This window comes from Trachypithecus francoisi, unplaced genomic scaffold, assembly GCF_009764315.1.
Source record: "Trachypithecus francoisi isolate TF-2019V2 unplaced genomic scaffold, Tfra_2.0 Lachesis_group3, whole genome shotgun sequence".
NCBI classification, from domain to species: Eukaryota; Metazoa; Chordata; class Mammalia; order Primates; family Cercopithecidae; genus Trachypithecus; species Trachypithecus francoisi.
In genome coordinates, this window is record NW_022681468.1 from 95,898,639 (window position 1) to 95,915,307 (window position 16,669).

At 46.1% G+C, this 16,669-nt stretch overlaps 1 long non-coding RNA gene across 1 annotated transcript; it reads left to right on the forward strand.

Annotated features, from left to right (window-relative positions):
* The first annotated feature begins 2,666 nt into the window (after positions 1-2,666).
* On the forward strand, positions 2,667-15,985 carry LOC117071508. The gene is made up of 3 exons (XR_004432331.1): positions 2,667-3,018; positions 14,694-14,847; positions 15,234-15,985. It is a non-coding gene; the product is annotated as an uncharacterized LOC117071508 (long non-coding RNA).
* The last annotated feature ends 684 nt before the right edge of the window (positions 15,986-16,669 follow it).

Here is a 16,669-nt window from a genome sequence, read left to right on the forward strand (position 1 = left end):
ATGGCGGAGAAGCTCGGGAGGCGGAGCTTGCAGTGAGCTGAGATCCGGCCACTGCACTCCAGCCCGGGCGACAGAGCAAGACTCCGTCTCAAAAAAAAAAAAAAAAAAAAAAAAAAAAAAAAAAAAGTTTTATATATATTTCTTACTGGTTCTGTTTCCCTGGTGGAACCCTAACTGATACATATACAACTAGCAAAAGATACTCAAGATGATTATTAACCTTTCCTATGTACAACAAACTTCTATATAGTCAATGCAGGACAGTCTTCTAAATCCGTTTTTTTCCCTAGTAAAGGGTAATCAGCTGCAGTTTAAAAACCATACAGTGCTAGTGAAACTTCTCACACACACTCCACTGGAAGGTCTGAGCATGAAACAAGTCTGCATGGACACCCTTCTAAGAGGAATCCTTGAGGGACAGTGCACCCCGACTGTACCTAATGGCCCTGCCCAAGTACTGCTGAGCAAGCGTCTCTAGGCCAGATCCTGGAGGATTTTGGACGCCTGCCCTCAGAAGAGGGGGAGAGGAAGGGTGTCAGAGCAGTAACCCTGGGGTCCTCTAAGAGACACAGAGAGGAAGGTGGAGGCATTGATGGGCTCCCCAGGAGGCCAGAGCACTGGACGACAGGCTGTTCCTTTCCAGGAGCAGAGAACAAGCCAAGAAAACTCTTGGCAGAAATCTAGTTGGAGACAGCATCATGGAGCCATGGGACAACGTTTTGGCAGTGAGAACAATGTGGTTTTCATCATTTTGAGACAGTAACTCAAAAGGACCTCACCTGCTGGGTTGATGGACTCAGTGCAAGCAACTTCAGTTGATCGCATGCACCCAGAATGGGGGTGACTAGCCTAAGAACATTTATGGGAAAAGAAAGCTGACGGTTTTAGTTTACCATGAGCTCAATCTGAACCAATTATGTTTAAAAAAAGAAAGAAAGAAAAAAAAAAAACCTCTCATTAAACACCCTGAATAACAAAAACATACTGTATCACCAGGTTCAATTGCAAATAGCATGAAGCACTCTATCTAGTTTACACAGAAAGGGACTTCATACAGTGACTTACGTCCTTGCAAAGCTGATGGAATGGCTGTAGAGCGAGCTCAGAGCTAAGCTGCCAGGAATGACTCCCAAATGACAAGCTGCTGCCTTGGTCCTGATTGAAAAGCCAGGTAACGAGGAGGCTGCTGTCTCACCTGCTGGGACCAGGGCCACCAGACAGCCTGTTCTAACTCCCTTACCTCCCCACTGCTGGGACCTCTGCTGCGGTTGTCACAGGAAAACCCAACACTTCCTCGATCACACAGAAGCAGTGGAAACAGTTGCACTTAATGTTGTTCACCCTCTCCTTCCACATCTCATGAGACAGGTCTTCTTGGGGAAAGCCAGGCCACGGACTAGAGACAAAGATGCAAGGGAGTGTAGGAAGTGGAAGCTGCGGTTTCCACTGGGGAGCACGGCAGGTCTCTCTGCAGGATCTGTCCCACCCCCTCTTCCCACTTGCACACCTAGGAACACAGAGAAAGCAAACAAACAAACCAAAATACACAGACACTCATAGCACCACTGAAAGTTTAGTACTCAAAAGCTGACCTGCTAAAATCTTGGAAGAAATGTAAGAAACCACTTTATTTTTACTCCCGAACCTTTTCTCTACCCACCTGCTCATCATCAGCACAGAGTTTAATGGCTCTAAAGGAAGACTGCCTAGGTTTGAATCCTGGTCTCGCCATTTATAGCTGTGTGACCTTGAAAAAAGTATTAACCTCTCTGTGCCTTGGTTCCTTTTCTGGAAAAAAAAAAAAGTGAACTACATAGAAAAAAAGATAATTGCACTGATCTGCATAAGTGAGTTAATACATATAAAACTCTTAGCATGGTGCCCAGCATGTAGTAACACTACTTGTTAGCTATTGCTGTGACAAATTCTATGTCCATTCAAGACTAGAACTCACAGTCACTAAAGGGTGGGAATTAATGTCGCACTGGTATGAGAGGGTAGTGGCAACAATATTAGCATTGCCATGCAAGGGATGCACATTCTGTGCCATAAGACAGTAGATTGGTGGTTACTAGAGGTTGGGAAAGGGAGGAGGAAGAAAGGACGAAGGGAGAGAAAGAATATGAACGTATTCATCACCACTGAACTGTACACTTAAAAATGGTAAGGATGGTAAATTTAAAAAATTAATAAAAAAGTTATTTGGGATTATGTTGTATTTATAAACCAATTTTGTACAAATCATATCGTTATATGAGTCATCCTCATTTTTTCTTTTTTAAAGTTGAGTTTATGAAGAAAACTTATGAGCAGAGAAGTGGGAAAGCACATGCAATCCTGTGAACTGTCATTGTCCCCAGCTTAGGCCAGCTATGGCTGGACTGCAGGCCCCACAGCCAAAGCTCCAGGCAAAAAGAAAACGTCCCCGTTAAGCTCCACATTTTATGAGGCCACGGGGCAGCTACAGACACATGATTATGTAACAAGTGAAGCTCTTGACCAGGATAGAAGAGGCAGCCCTAAAAATTAAAGGCTGGCACCAGCCTGTTCTGCCAATGATCTAACTCAGACCCGCTGAGCCAGCCCATGGCTCTGCTGCTGAAAGGGAGGGTGAAGTGAGCCATCAGCCATGCAGATCTGCCCCTCCTCAGTTCGTTCCCTGGCTCATGGGGGATATTAAGTACAAGTTCCTCCATAGGCTCCTGCTGACACCAGGATTAATGGTTTCCGAAGCATTCTATCGCATCCGGGAGGGAAGTGCCTATAGGGCCCCCATACTTATGTTGGATGGAAGGTGGACATGTCTAACATCATGAACAGTTTGGGCAGAGCGTATTCATAACCAGAAAAAGAAGAGTTCTTCATCTATCCCCTCTGGCCTTTAACCTCTTCCCCAGGGACAGACGTGGTCGCGTCTTTCCAGCTGAGGTCTCTCTCCCCTCTGGGGCTGAGCCAGATGGTCTTTCCTTTCTCCAGGGTGATGACTTCCACAAGGATCCAGGTGCAGCATTTGTCATGGTAAGTGACGTTGGGGGCAGAAGAGGGGGCTAGAAAACAACCCAAAGCAAAGTCAGGATCCAAGTTCATGTCTATTCAGAAATCCTCAATCTGAGCACTATCAACATATGAGCATCATATGACATAACATGAATTTCCATCAATCCAGAGAACAGAGTGTGTACAAAAAGGAAAAAGGGGCCGGGCGCGGTGGCTCGCGCTTGTAATCCCAGCACTTTGGGAGGCCGAGACGGGCGGATCATGAGGTCAGGAGATCGAGATCATCCTGGCTAACCCGGTGAAACCCCATCTCTACTAAAAAAATACAAAAAACTAGCCGGGCGAGGTGGCGGGCGCCTGTAGTCCCAGCTACTCCGGAGGCTGAGGCAGGAGAATGGCGTAAACCCGGGAGGCGGAGCTTGCAGTGAGCTGAGATCCCGCCACTGCACTCCAGCCCGGGCGACAGAGCAAGACTCCGTCTCAAAAAAAAAAAAAAAAAAGGAAAAAGGGAGAGAAAGAAAGAGAGAAGAAAATTGTTTTATTTATTTATTTATTTATTTATTGAGACAGAGTCTTGCTCTGTTACCCAGGCTGGAGTGCAGTGCTGTGATCTTGGCTCACTGCAACCTCTGTCTCCCGGGTTCAAGCAATTCTCCTGCCTCAGCCACCGGAGTAGCTGGGACTATAGGGGCCGGCCACCATGCCTGGCTAATTTTTGTAGAAAGGGGGTTTCGCCATGTTGGCCAGGCTGGTCTCGAACTCCTGACCTAAAGTGATCCGCCCACCTTGGCCCCCCAAAGTGCTGGGATTACAGACGTGAGCCACCACGCCCAACAAAATGATTCCTCTTTCAGTATGTCCAGCTCAAAAGAAAGGAGAGGAGTAGACTGCTGCTTCTCATGTTCTCTTTGTTCCCCATCTCTGCCTCCTGGGTGCCATGGAACTCAGACAGACAGACAAACAGGCAGACAGGGCAAGCCTATGCAGAACTCATAAATAGCTGAAGCCAGTCTGACCAGCAGGCCCAGTATACGTTGTCACTGGAGACACAAATTACCAAATTTGTCTCAAAGAGAAGCACAAAGGCTAGGCACAGTGGCTCACGCCTGTAATCCCAGCACTTTGGGAGGCCGAGGCAGTCGGATCACCTGAGATCAGGAGTTGGAGACCAGCCTGGCCAACATGGCGAAACCCCGTCTCTACTAAAAATACAAAAATCAGCCAGGTGTGGTGGCGCACCTACTACCAAGTAGTAACCCCAGCTACTTGAGAGGCTGAGGCAGGAGAATAGCTTGAACCTGGGAGACAGAGGTTGCAGAGAGACTCTACCCTGGGCAACAGAGTGAAACTCTGTCTCCAAAAAAAAAAAAGAAAGAAAAGCACAAAAATTTGTGTTAACCAACAAGAATGGAAGAAAGCAAACCAGGTTTAAAGAACTGCCTCCCCCGAAAAAGGCTTTTGAGTCAGATTGTTGTCACAGCACATTCCTTCAAATGTTCATGGAACAGATTATTCTCATATTATAAAAACTGTTCCAAAGTGTGGAAAAAGATGGAATACAATCCAATTTATTTTATCAATCTAGCACAGTACTAATAACAAAACATTAAAAAGGACGTAGCAAAAAAATAATAAATCCATTTCAATAATAGGCTACAAAGATCCAAATTAAATTCTAATTATGTCCTAGCACTCTGAATTTGATGGCTCCTCAAAAGACGTTGACAGCTTTGGTGAGACACAGTGGGCTGCATGTGCTCCTACCATTTGCCACAGCGAGGATGTATGTGTTTCCTCTGGGCCCACTGACATCTGTGAGGGTGGCTGGGATCTTTCCCTAGGGGGCAGCCCACTGGGCAGGGAAACCCCAGCAGCAGGAGGACAGATCTGAGGCTATAGTAGAGTTGTCAAGAGAGTCGAAAAATCACTTGGCTCTTGTAAATAATGCTGCAATAAACATGGGAGTGCAGATATCTATGATTTTATACTTACTTCAATTCCTTTGGATATATACCCAGAAGTGGGGTTGCTGGATCCCATGGTAGTTCTGGTTTTAGTTTTTTGAGGAACCTCCATACTCTTTTCCATAGTGGCTGTACTAATTTACATTCCCACCAACAGTGGGCAAGGGTTCCCATTTCTCCACATCTTCCGCAACACTTATCTTTTGTCTTTAGATAAAGAATCAACCTAAGTGATCATCAGAGGACTGGATTTTTAAAATGTGTTATATATACACAATGGAATACTATTCAGCCATTAAAAAGAAGAACACTTTGTCATTTGCAACAACATGGATGAACCTTGAGGACATTGTGCAAAGTAAAATAAGTCAGGCAAAGAAAGACAAATACTGCATGATGTCATTGATATATGGAATGTGAAAAAGTTGAACTCATAGAAGTAGAGAGTATAATGGTTACCAGAGGCTGGAGGGGCAGGGTGGGAATGGGGAGGTGTAGGTCAAAGGGTACAAAGTTTCTGTTAGACAGAAGAGGCTTTAGAGATGGATTGCACAGCAGGGTGACTGTAATTAATGATATGGTTTGGCTGTGTCCCCACCCAAATCTCATCTCGAATTGTAGCTCCCACAATTCCCACATGTTGTGGGAGGGACCCGGTGGGAGGTAATTGAATCATGGGGGCAGGTCTTTCCTGTGCTCTTCTCGTGAGAGTGAATAAGTCTCATGAGATCTGATGGTTTTATAAAGGAGAGTTTCCCTGCACAAGCCCTCTTCTCTTGTCTGCCACCATGTGAGATGTGCCTTTCACCTTCTGCCATAATTGTGAAGGCCTCCCCAGCCATGTAGAACTATGAATCCCTTAAACTTCTTTCTTTTGTAAATTGCCCAGTCTCAAGTATGTCTTTATCAGCAGCATGAAAACAGACTAATACAGTTAATCATGTGTTGTAAATTTCAAAATTGCCCAAATAGTAGATTTTAAATGTTCTTACCACATTGATGTGATAGATATGCTCATTAGTATGATTTAATTATTCCACAATGTATACAGGTACCAAAACATCACATTATACTCCACAAATATGTACAATTATTATTAAAAATAATTTTTTTTTACATAAAGGTCATGCAGATCTAGAACTTTATCTAGAATATTGGGGAACGGCATCTTGGGGAGCTCTGCAGCTCTCCTCAACTAACCCCTTTAGCCCCATGTGCCCCACGAGATCCCCAACCTTCACAGGCCTGGCACACAGGGGCTCTAACATCACACAGCGGGCTCCGACATCCAGGGAGAAAAGAAGGTGACAGCATTGAGGGAACAAAGGAAAGTCCTGGCTCTTCCCTCCCTGCTGTGGCCCCAACATGCTAGAGGGGCTGCCTTCCAGGGAGGGGTTGGTCAGCAGGACTGTCTTCCAGGTCAGAGGTCCCAGCTCCAGCCTGTGCAGAGGAGGGCGAGCAGGTGTGGTTTAAATTGAGTTTGAGACTGAAGCATTGCACTGGACTGAATTTGAATAACTCAGGGGACCTGGAGTACTACAGGACTGGGATGCCGTTGCAGGTTCGGTGACCTGGCGGAGAGCACTGCCCAATGAACTGGGTGTATTTTTCTTCTTTGAATTTTATTTACCCAATGTTCTCCAAGCATATATTATTTCTATAAATATGGCCAGGCACGGGGGCTCATGCCTGTAATCCCAGCGCTTTGGGAGGCTGGGACGGGTAGATCACCTGAGGTCTGGAGTTCGAGACCAGCCTGGCTAACATGGTGAAACCCTGTCTCTACTAAAAATACAAAAAAAATTAGCCAGGCGTGGTGGCAAGCGCCTGTAATTCCAGCTACTCGGAAGGCTGAGGTGGGAGAATTGCTTGAACCCGGGAGGTGGAGGTTGCAGTGAGCAGAGATCATGCCATTGCACTGCAGCCTGAGCGACAGAGCGAGACTCCATCTGAAAAAAATAAGTAAAAACAAAAAAATAAATAGAAAAAAAGATTGAATCTGAGACTGTGGGCTCTATGGAAAGGAAAAGTTTGCCATTTAAGGAATGTATGAAGAAGGCTGTGCTATTTGACCTAGGGAAGAGGAAAGGGAATTTATCACATATTTAAAAGGGTATCCTTTATAACCATCAACTCCACAAAAACATAAGCTCTAAATAATAATACTTGGGAGAAAGAACAGGCTTATTGTGTGATCTTGAAAATGCCAGGACAAGGGTCTGAGGGCCACTGATTTCTAACCTCAGGGAGGCAGATTTCTGTTCCATATGAGGACAATTTTCCATCATCGCAGGATAAGACAGCATCAGCTGTCCGCCCATGTGCCACACTGGCTGCATTACCACATTCTGGGAAGGAGCCTTAGTGGCCCATACAGCTCCAATGTTCTAGAAGTCCTTGCTTGCCAGGGCTAGCCTAGAGCATACTATTTAATGCTGAGTCCAGCCAAGAAGGGGTGGCCAGTAGCTGGTATCATCCATAAATAGTGTGAATCTAAGATTGTCTCACACTCAAATACATGAGGCTGTGTATACAGCATGGCTCACTGTGGATACGCTGTCCTAAAAAGCTTACTCGAGGTGGTGGGGGCAGGTGGAGGATGGGTAGAAGGCAGTGGAACCCAGGCTTGGGAGAGCAAACTTCCCCTTCTCCCCAGGGAGAGGCAGCAGAGCCAGCTAATGTGCCCATGGCTGGAGACAGTCCCAAGCCCAGTGGTACTGGGAACACTGCCCTCTGAAGTCAGTTAAGGACATAGTGCCTCTTGGAGTAGCCCCTGGGCAGAGTTGGATGCCCAAGTATCCTTCCTTCATTAGCACTCAGGAAACAAGTGCCCTAGGCCAATGCTCAACGCCTCAACAATCAGCTCTCGGCAAAGCCTGGCCATCTTCCAACAAAAAGACAAGGGATATGGTGGCAATAAGTATGACCTCACTCTCAAGCATCATCTCCAGCTTTCAAACTTCTCCAAGTAAGTCCTTCACCAGAGGCCACTTTTGCCCAGGTGACACTTGATTGCAAGGGTCACACACAGGGAGAGAGGATGCAACTTTCTCTGCCTCTATTCTTTACAATAAGGTGGTGAGATCATTTCAGGAAGCCAGGAAGTTAGGCTTCACATTTGCCATTAAAGTGATGAGTTTGGTTAGCCTGATGTTGCCAGAACCTGCTATTCATTCTATGCATTTTCGGCAGCACAGACTTCACTAAAGTAATAAAAGTATTAGGTATAGTATCAGAAGAAATTGAGTCACCAGATTCTCTGAGTTAGAGAGATTACCCCTTAAAGCAGCAGTTAGGATGATGTGCCGACTCCTTGACAGGCATGAGAAACCCCGCCCACCCCAGCTGCTGCCCCAGCCTCCCCATCATTCCTCCAGCCCCTGCAACTCCAGTCCTCCAATAAGTCTGTGTCTTTGCTTGGGCCCAGAGGCTCCTCTCCCTCCCTGTTCTTTGAATCATCCTTCTAGAATCCCCTGGTTTTCCCAAACTCCTCCCTGTCCACCCAAGTCACATCTTGCTGCTCGCTGTGTCCTCTCATGATGACCTGGACATGCCTCTCTCACAGCACGGCAGACACTCCATCACTATTGCCCACCTGCCACTAGGTTGTGTGCACCTTGGGGGTGGGACTTCTGTCTTCTAAACTCCGAGTCTCCAGCACTGTGCCCGGCACAAGCAGGTGCTCAGCCAGTGCTGGCTGAATAACTGAATAAAGGAACCACAGCATCGTAGAGGTGTTCCCTTTTTAAAATGCATGCAATGAACAGTACTGTGAACCCAAAGTGACTGCATTTGGGCAGTGCTTAAAACCTCAATCTCTCTCTCCTTTCTGTAATTCACTGCAGCCCCATACATCAGCCAAGGTGGACATGATCGTTGTGCACTTTGGTTAATTGTAAAAGCGATCAGTTCCAATCAATAGCTGGCATTTTACATAAAGTCCACTGGTTTTTAAAGTGTGTGTGAGGTGGTTTCCTGATGGGCAAAGAACTTCAGGGAAATATTTATTGTGCTCACGGATGACATTCCAGCTATTGTCCGTGTTCCTTTTCATGGAGCTGTAAAGATGCCTTTTTACGGTCAGGCCAGCTGACATCTTCCTCATCCACTCCCCTAATGCACACATTCATTGTAGGATCTTTGTATCAATGAGGAATATTTAGCCACGTTCAACAAAGGTTTTTTGAGTGCTTGCTCTGAGCAGGGTACTGAGTAATGTGATTTGTCTCCAAAGCTTTCAAATCTGCTAAAAATATTCTCCATTTCACAAGCAGTTGGGACAAAATAAAATTTTGCTCGTGTGTCTCTTCTGGGGCCCACTGAGTAAAAATGCACCTAGAGTTGCCCAGGGAAATAAAACCTCCCTTCATGGACCTTCCAGATCTCCTGAAAGGTTTCGTCTCCAGCTGGCTGGAGAGAGCTTGCTCATTAAATTCAGCACACAAGCTCTGTCTCTAAGCAGCTGAGCTTCAGGGCACGCTGCAATCCATCAACCCTAGGAACTTGCCCAAGACCAGTCCCAGAGATGAGAAGAAGCGTACATGACCACGGCTCCTCATCCTTCCCTATTCAAAATCCTAAGGAGCCTCCAACGTAGAGGGAACACCACCTGGTTTCTTCATCTGCAAGTGGGGATAACTTTGCCTTACCTCCCAGAAACATTATGAAAGTTAAAGGTAATCTATTTCAGTTGTCTAGCATAGTGCAAAGTATCTAGTAGATGTCCCAAAACAGGCTCATGTATTTGCTTTTTTTTTTTTTTTTTTTTTGAAACAGAGTCTCGCTCTGTCGTCCAGGCTGGAGTGCAGTGGCGTGATCTCGGCTCACTGCAAACTCCACCTCCTGGGTTCATGCCATTCTCCTGCCTCAGCCTCCAGAGTAGCTGGGACTACAGGTGACCACCACCACACCCGGCTAGTTTTGTTTTTGTATTTTCAGTAGAGGCGGGGTTTCACCGTGTTAGCCAGAATGGTCTCGATCTTCTTACCAGTGATCTGCCTGCCTCAGCCTCCCAAAGTGCTGGGATTATAGGCATGAGCCACCGCGCCATCTATTTGCATTTTTTCTAGCCAAATAGGACACTCTGGCTACTCTGTGGATGTGGCAGAAGAGACAGAGAAGAGGGAACAGGGAGGCAAGGAGCACGTTAGAAGGAGACACCACTGGCCTCAGTGACAGGCCAGGCATGGTGGGAAGGGAAAAGTAAGAGTCAATGATGGTGCCAAGGCTTCTAGCCCAGTGACCACGTGTGATGACATCATGGACTATGGCCTGGGGAGAGGCAGATTTGCTCTGAGAGCTCTTTGCTGTGGTTTTTATCCTACTCCACTCCTTCTTCACTCACCAAACTCTGCTCCCCGTACAGCACCAGTGCTTCCCCCTCCAGGCAGCCTTCCTTGGGATCAGAGGGAGAAGCAATCCCTCTCTCATGTTTTGTTTGTCACATCATTCCATAATCATGGACTCCCTTCCCTCTCCATTAGGTAGGAGTGATTCCCCCAGGTGCCTGGGACAAACAGAAGACAAATGGGGCTGAAAAATCATGAATGAACAAATCCCATCCATCGACACCCCAGCAGGAAACAGAATCCAATACAGGTGGTTCAAATGCAGAGAGTTTCAGAGGTGTGGGCAGGATAGAAGGATCAGAGGCACGCCCAGAGACACACATCTGAGTCCATGGACTTGCTAGTGTGCCAATGGTCCTGGCTGCCAAGGGATGGCCTGGACATACTACGCACACAAGGTGGAGGGGGCCACCACTAGCAAACGTTGAGTAGAGCACTGTAGAGATTAGAGGAGGCGGGTGAGTGTGAGAGGCTCAGAGGTGGAATGAACGCACCTAAATGCGTCACTCGAATGTGGGAGGGGGGACGGCTATGATGGCACCAACGACCAAGGCAGCAAGCACAGAGGAGGATGGGATGGCATCCGGAGCGAGAGCGGAGTGAGGGGCCTGCATTTCCTCCAGGCGACGCATCTGGGAGGCAGATGGCTTCTATGCCAGAGGCCCGGGCTGGGAGACAATCCTGGAGGCAGCAGGGGATGGGTGGCAAGGGATCTTCCAGGGAAAGCCCAGACAGGAATGAGCAATGAAAAATGAGGAGAATCTCTGAGCACACCTTTAAAAGAAGGCAAGGCGTGCCACAGGGCATTGAGCAGAACAACTGGAGAGAGGGAGCACGAAAAAGTCAAAGGAGGAAGAGGTCAGTAGCATGAAATGTTCCTGAAAGAACAAGTGGCGTGAGGAGGATGGGGGCAGAAGGGACATCTCATGCAGGCCTCAGGAGGCTATTGGCTTCATTGCAGGATATATATAGGCAGGCACCCGACTCTGGTGAGTGATAGTGAGACTGGCCGTAACTGCAGTGCTGGGATAGGCAGGATCGGGAACCAAGACGTGCATCCATGAGAGATGTGTTAGTAAATTCTACTGTGGAGGAATCTGTAAATCAACGGAACAATGTGTAGACACTAACTATAATGAAGTAGGTCTATATATGCTATATAGAAAGAACACATTACATGAAAAGACAAATTGCAGGACAAATGGATATAATATATGGATATGATCCAAATATGTCTAATGTAGAGAGATAGATACAAGAGGTGTACCAAAATTCATTGAGCCACATGCTGAATAGCCAAGAGTTAAAAAAAAAAAAATCAATATTAAACTGCAAAAAAGATCCAAACCAAATATTACCATGGAGAAGGAACTTTTGGGATCCAAAAATAAATCTCAAAGCCACTAAAATTTAATTATAGTTACTTTTTTGTTATTAAAAATTTAATAGGTCAGGCACGGTAGCTCACGCCTATAATCCCAGCACTTTGGGAGGCTGAGGCAGGTGGATCACGAGGTCAGGAGATCGAGACCATACTGGCTAACATGGTGAAACTCTGTCTCTACTAAAAATACAAAAAAATCAGCCAGGCGTGGTGGCGGGAGCCTATAGTCCCAGCTACTTGGGAGGCTGACACAGGAGAATGGCGTGAACCCGGGAGGTGGAGCTTGCAGTGAGCCAAGATGGTGCCACTGCACTCCCACCTGGGCGACAGAGCAAGACTCCATCTCAAAAAAATAAATAAATAAATAAATAATAAATAAATAAATAATAACTAAATTGTAAAAGTCTGACATTATACATTAAGGGGAAAGAATTATTAATATATACACACTAAAGCTAGCAGGAAGGCAGATTCATTTTTGTCTAATTTTACCAGGATGGGGTGCTGCTAATGCTGAAATTGACACGGAGTGATTTAGTCCCTTTCTGTCTTTAATAGTAACTGTCTGCAGAAAAGATACATCTCCTCCTCTGTGGCTGTGGTAGGTTGCATTACAGTGCCTTCTTCCCATCCTCTCCCTTTGCCTTATGACTCGGCAGGACCCCCTTCTAGATTGCCCTCTCCCTCACCCCCATTGATTGAGCTGGACCATGTAAGCTTCATTAGCCAATGGCCAGTTAGCAGACATAACATGATCAGAAATTTAAATGTACTTGAGTGATTTGGCTTGGCCTAGAGGCGTCTGCCACTTGCCATGAAAAGAACTTGTCCCACATACCCACTGGTCCCAGAACGATGGAGACATATAGAGCGTACCCGAACTCGACCTGAAGGCTGGGGTTCACAGCGCCTGGCAAAGTCGGGGTGAGCCTGGCTGAAATCAGCTGAACCAAAGCTGTCTTGCAGACCTGTGAACAAAAACAGGAAGTGAGGGTTGTTGTAAACCACTAAGACACTGGTATTGTTCACTTTACATCATTATTGTAGCAATTGTTGACTAATAACATGGCAATATACAAAACACTTCCAGGAAGATTAGAATTATGATATAAATTATTTTCTACTATTTTGCCTTTTATTATTAAAACTTTTACAAACCTTTGTGTTGCAAAAATAACATGTTCTTTGTAAAGTTACCCTAGACTGTCTTAATATTTGAATTGACTGTTGATCCGTTTTCCTACTTATTTAACTATTTGAACATTCTTTTTTTATTATTTTTATTTTTATTTTTATTTTTATTTGAGACAGAGTCTTGCTCTGTCACCCAGGCTGGAGTGCAGTGGTGTGATCTCAGCTCACTGAAAGCTCCACCTCCCGGGTTCACACCATTCTCCTGCCTCAGCCTCCCGAGTAGCTGGGACTACAGGTGCCCGCCACCACCCCTGGCTAATTTTTTGTATTTTTAGTAGAGACAGGGTTTCACTGTGTTAGCCAGGATGGTGTCGATCTCCTGACCTTGTGATCCACCCGCCTCAGCCTCTCAAAGTGCTGGGGTTACAGGCATGAGCCACTGCGCCCGGCCTGAACATTCTAGTTTTGTACAGAAGATGAGTAGCATCCACAATCATTAACTGTTGCAACAATTTGTCTCACAACAAATAAATACACATTTACGCTTCAGTTGATTAACAATTCAATGTGTGAAACACATAAGAGATCTTTACTCCAAATGATATATAAATACCTCCTACACTTAAAGTAACTATTTTATCAGCCCCAAATCTCAATGACATGTCATGTTCATAATGTGGACATTATCATCCAGATTAGATATGTGGATGATTTCCACAAACACACAATCATTGATCAATGGCAAGCTCAAGAATGCCAGAACTTACATCAACGTAGGCATAAAACTAAGGCCAGGGCAGATTCTAATTCCACTTCTTGGCTTCAAAACCTTCAGCAGCTCCCCACTAAGAAATACAGGTCAAACTTGCAAACAATTCACTCACTGGCTTCAGTCTCTTCCGTTCACAGCTCTTTAGGTCTCAGACACAAGGAAATCACCCAATCTTATTAGCATGTACCTCGTGTCTCAGTAACTTTGTACTGCTGTTCCCTAAAGCCTAGCAGGCCCTTCCCTTCGCCTATTCCTTTGAGCCCCAATCCTTTGCAAATGCTCAAGTTGTAAGGGAAGTTCTCCTGGGGGACTCACAGGATGACCTTTACTTCTGTATTGTTATCTTCATCTCACTACATGGCAACTGTTTGCTAACACATCAATCTCCCCCTCTGAGTTGTGAAGGGCCTGGACTTTGGGGCCAGGACTGTATCATCTTTACAGGCCCAAGACCTAGCACAGTGCCTAGTGGTAGATACATGTTAAGTGGAAAGGTAATGGGGTGGATGCATAGACAATCAAGTGGATGGATCTTTTCTCATAGACACCTCCAATATTTTTAGAATAAGTACAAATAAAGAAAATATAGCAAGATGACAATGATAATAGTAAACCAGCAATTGGACAAGCGTCCTCTGTGCAACGAGGGATGGCGGGGAGGCAATGCCCAACCTCCCCCATCTTTTTGGCATGAAATCACAGTTTTTTCAGATTCCCTGCAACTGGCAGAGGTCACCTATGGGAGTCTGCTTGCCAATATTTGTCCCTGGTAGCACAGGGGATGCCAATTCATGTATGCAGCCCATTCATCAGTCCTCCCTGCCTCTAGGAGTGTTCCTGACATCCCTGCTGGCCCTGCCTGTCTCCTGACTCTCCTCTTTCTCAGAAGGTCACCTATGCTGGCCTGAGCTCATCATGACAACAGTCATAGGTGCCATCATTCACCTTTGGAGGTAAATCATGCTGCCTACTTGGGCAGGCCCAGGTCTAGCTTAAGAGATGCGGAGTTCCACCACTCTTGTCCAGTAGATTTTTTTGAGGCTTTTCGGAAATCTAAGTCCTTTTGTCAAATGGAAACCTATTGTGCAAAACAGATACAAGATGTGGCTGTGGTTGAAGCTGAGTTGAGTCGCCCAAATCCTCCGGCTCCAAGGCCACCTGACCCTGAGACATCTCCGCCAGGCTGCATGGTTCTGTGGCACATGGTCTACAATCCACTGCCCTCATCTCATCCTCGAAAATGTGCAGGTACCTTGCACCTTGACACTCCCCGCTCATCCTCTGCAAATGTGCAGGTACCCTTCCTGCTGTTCCAGACCCCCTATAAAACCAGTGTCCTACACTGAACGCCAGTAACTTAACTGAGTCCCTGAGGCCCCACATGCTTCTAGCAGACCTCTCTCTCTTCATGACACAAGGATTCTATTGTGAACAGAGAGATCTTCCAGAATTACAAGGCAGTTCGAAGCCACCTGCTGCCAAGTCCTTCCCCACCTCATTGCAAGATTCTTCCTATTTTACTTTTACTGCTTTGACTCACTCAAAACCCTGACATTCCTTGAGAGAACACCCCCTCTTGATCCCATTCCTTGTCACCTGGATGGGGCTGACTCCATCTCTCCCCATCTCAACAGGTAGACATCCAACGGGAGCCAGATCCACCACAGCATTCATCCCTGTGGACACTGTGATTGGGTCACCGATGGACAAATGGTCCAACCCACGCAAATGAGATTCAATCCTGCTATCTTTGCCAGACCTTTCTTTCAACTAATGTTACTAAACTACATAAAACAAGCCACCACTGCTGGTAGCTACTGGACCGTCATGTGGGGAAAGCCTGTCCAAACATAGGGCCACACAGAGGAGAGAGGAAAGAGATAGAGCTATGTTCTGGTGCATTTGATCATCCGTATCCAATCGCCTGATGCTCGCCCACCCACGGCCTCTCAGTAATATGAGACAACATTACTTTGCTTGAACCAGTTTGAGGTGGGGTCGAATACAATCCTCTAGCAGCTGAACTGTCCCCGACCCTGCTTTGCCCCTTAGACTATATGTCGGGCAACTGCCCATTCTTGCCCAGGCAGCTTGGTGTCCCCAGCATCCTTCCTGCTGTCCCAGAGCCCCTCTAAAACCAGTGTCCTACACTGCACCCCCAATAACTTAGCTAAGTCCTACAGGCCCCATATGTTTCCTGCGGTCCACTCTTTTCAAGACACTAGGGCCCTATTGTGAATGAGAGAATCACACAGAATTACAATGCAACGCGAAGCCACCCGGACCTAGGCCTGTTGCGACATCCAGCATCTCCTCTGCCCTTTAATCCTCCGTGGGCTATTGTCACAGGTAGCCGAGGCCTTCCTCTGTCCAGGCTTCTCTTGCAATCAACAATGCCACCTCTTCTAGCTCTTACTTCAGTATAATTTGCCTTTGATGACTTAAAGAAAAATGAAACAATCCATTAAATAGCAAATACCAGTCTCCTTTCAATGTGTTTCTTTTCAGTGCCTAATGCACGGGCCTGCCTGTAAGCTACACCTATCACTATAGAGTAAAAGCATCAGAGTCTGAGCTGATGGGAGCATTTAAACTGATCAGAAAAGCAATTGATTGTTGACATGCTGCTGGCTCCTTGGTTTAGGATATTAACAGCTCATCAATGCCTTTTTCTGTGTGTTTGACAACTTGACTCCTTTTCTGCCCCAGACAGAACAAGTAAAGTTCCAGCCATGGGAAGAAAAGAGTTTGACTATTTGGCGCATGGAGCAGATTTTCACATAAATACACTTTTCCCTCCTAATATATTTCTTTCTTTCAAATAATCTGGGTCCCAATGGCCCAACAGGTAGTCACCATGATCTCCTAACGTAGGTATCCATTCACCTCACAAATACCCACTCTAGTATCAAAGACAGAGTTTAAACTTCCTTCCCTCTACCAAAAAAACCGTGTCCCTGCTTGCAAGATGCTCAAAAGATTTTCATGCAAATCCAAGGGTTGACTCTCAAAGCGAAACAGAGTTTCTCACCTGGTTTCAAAGGATTTAGCTCTCAATGTCATCAGGGCA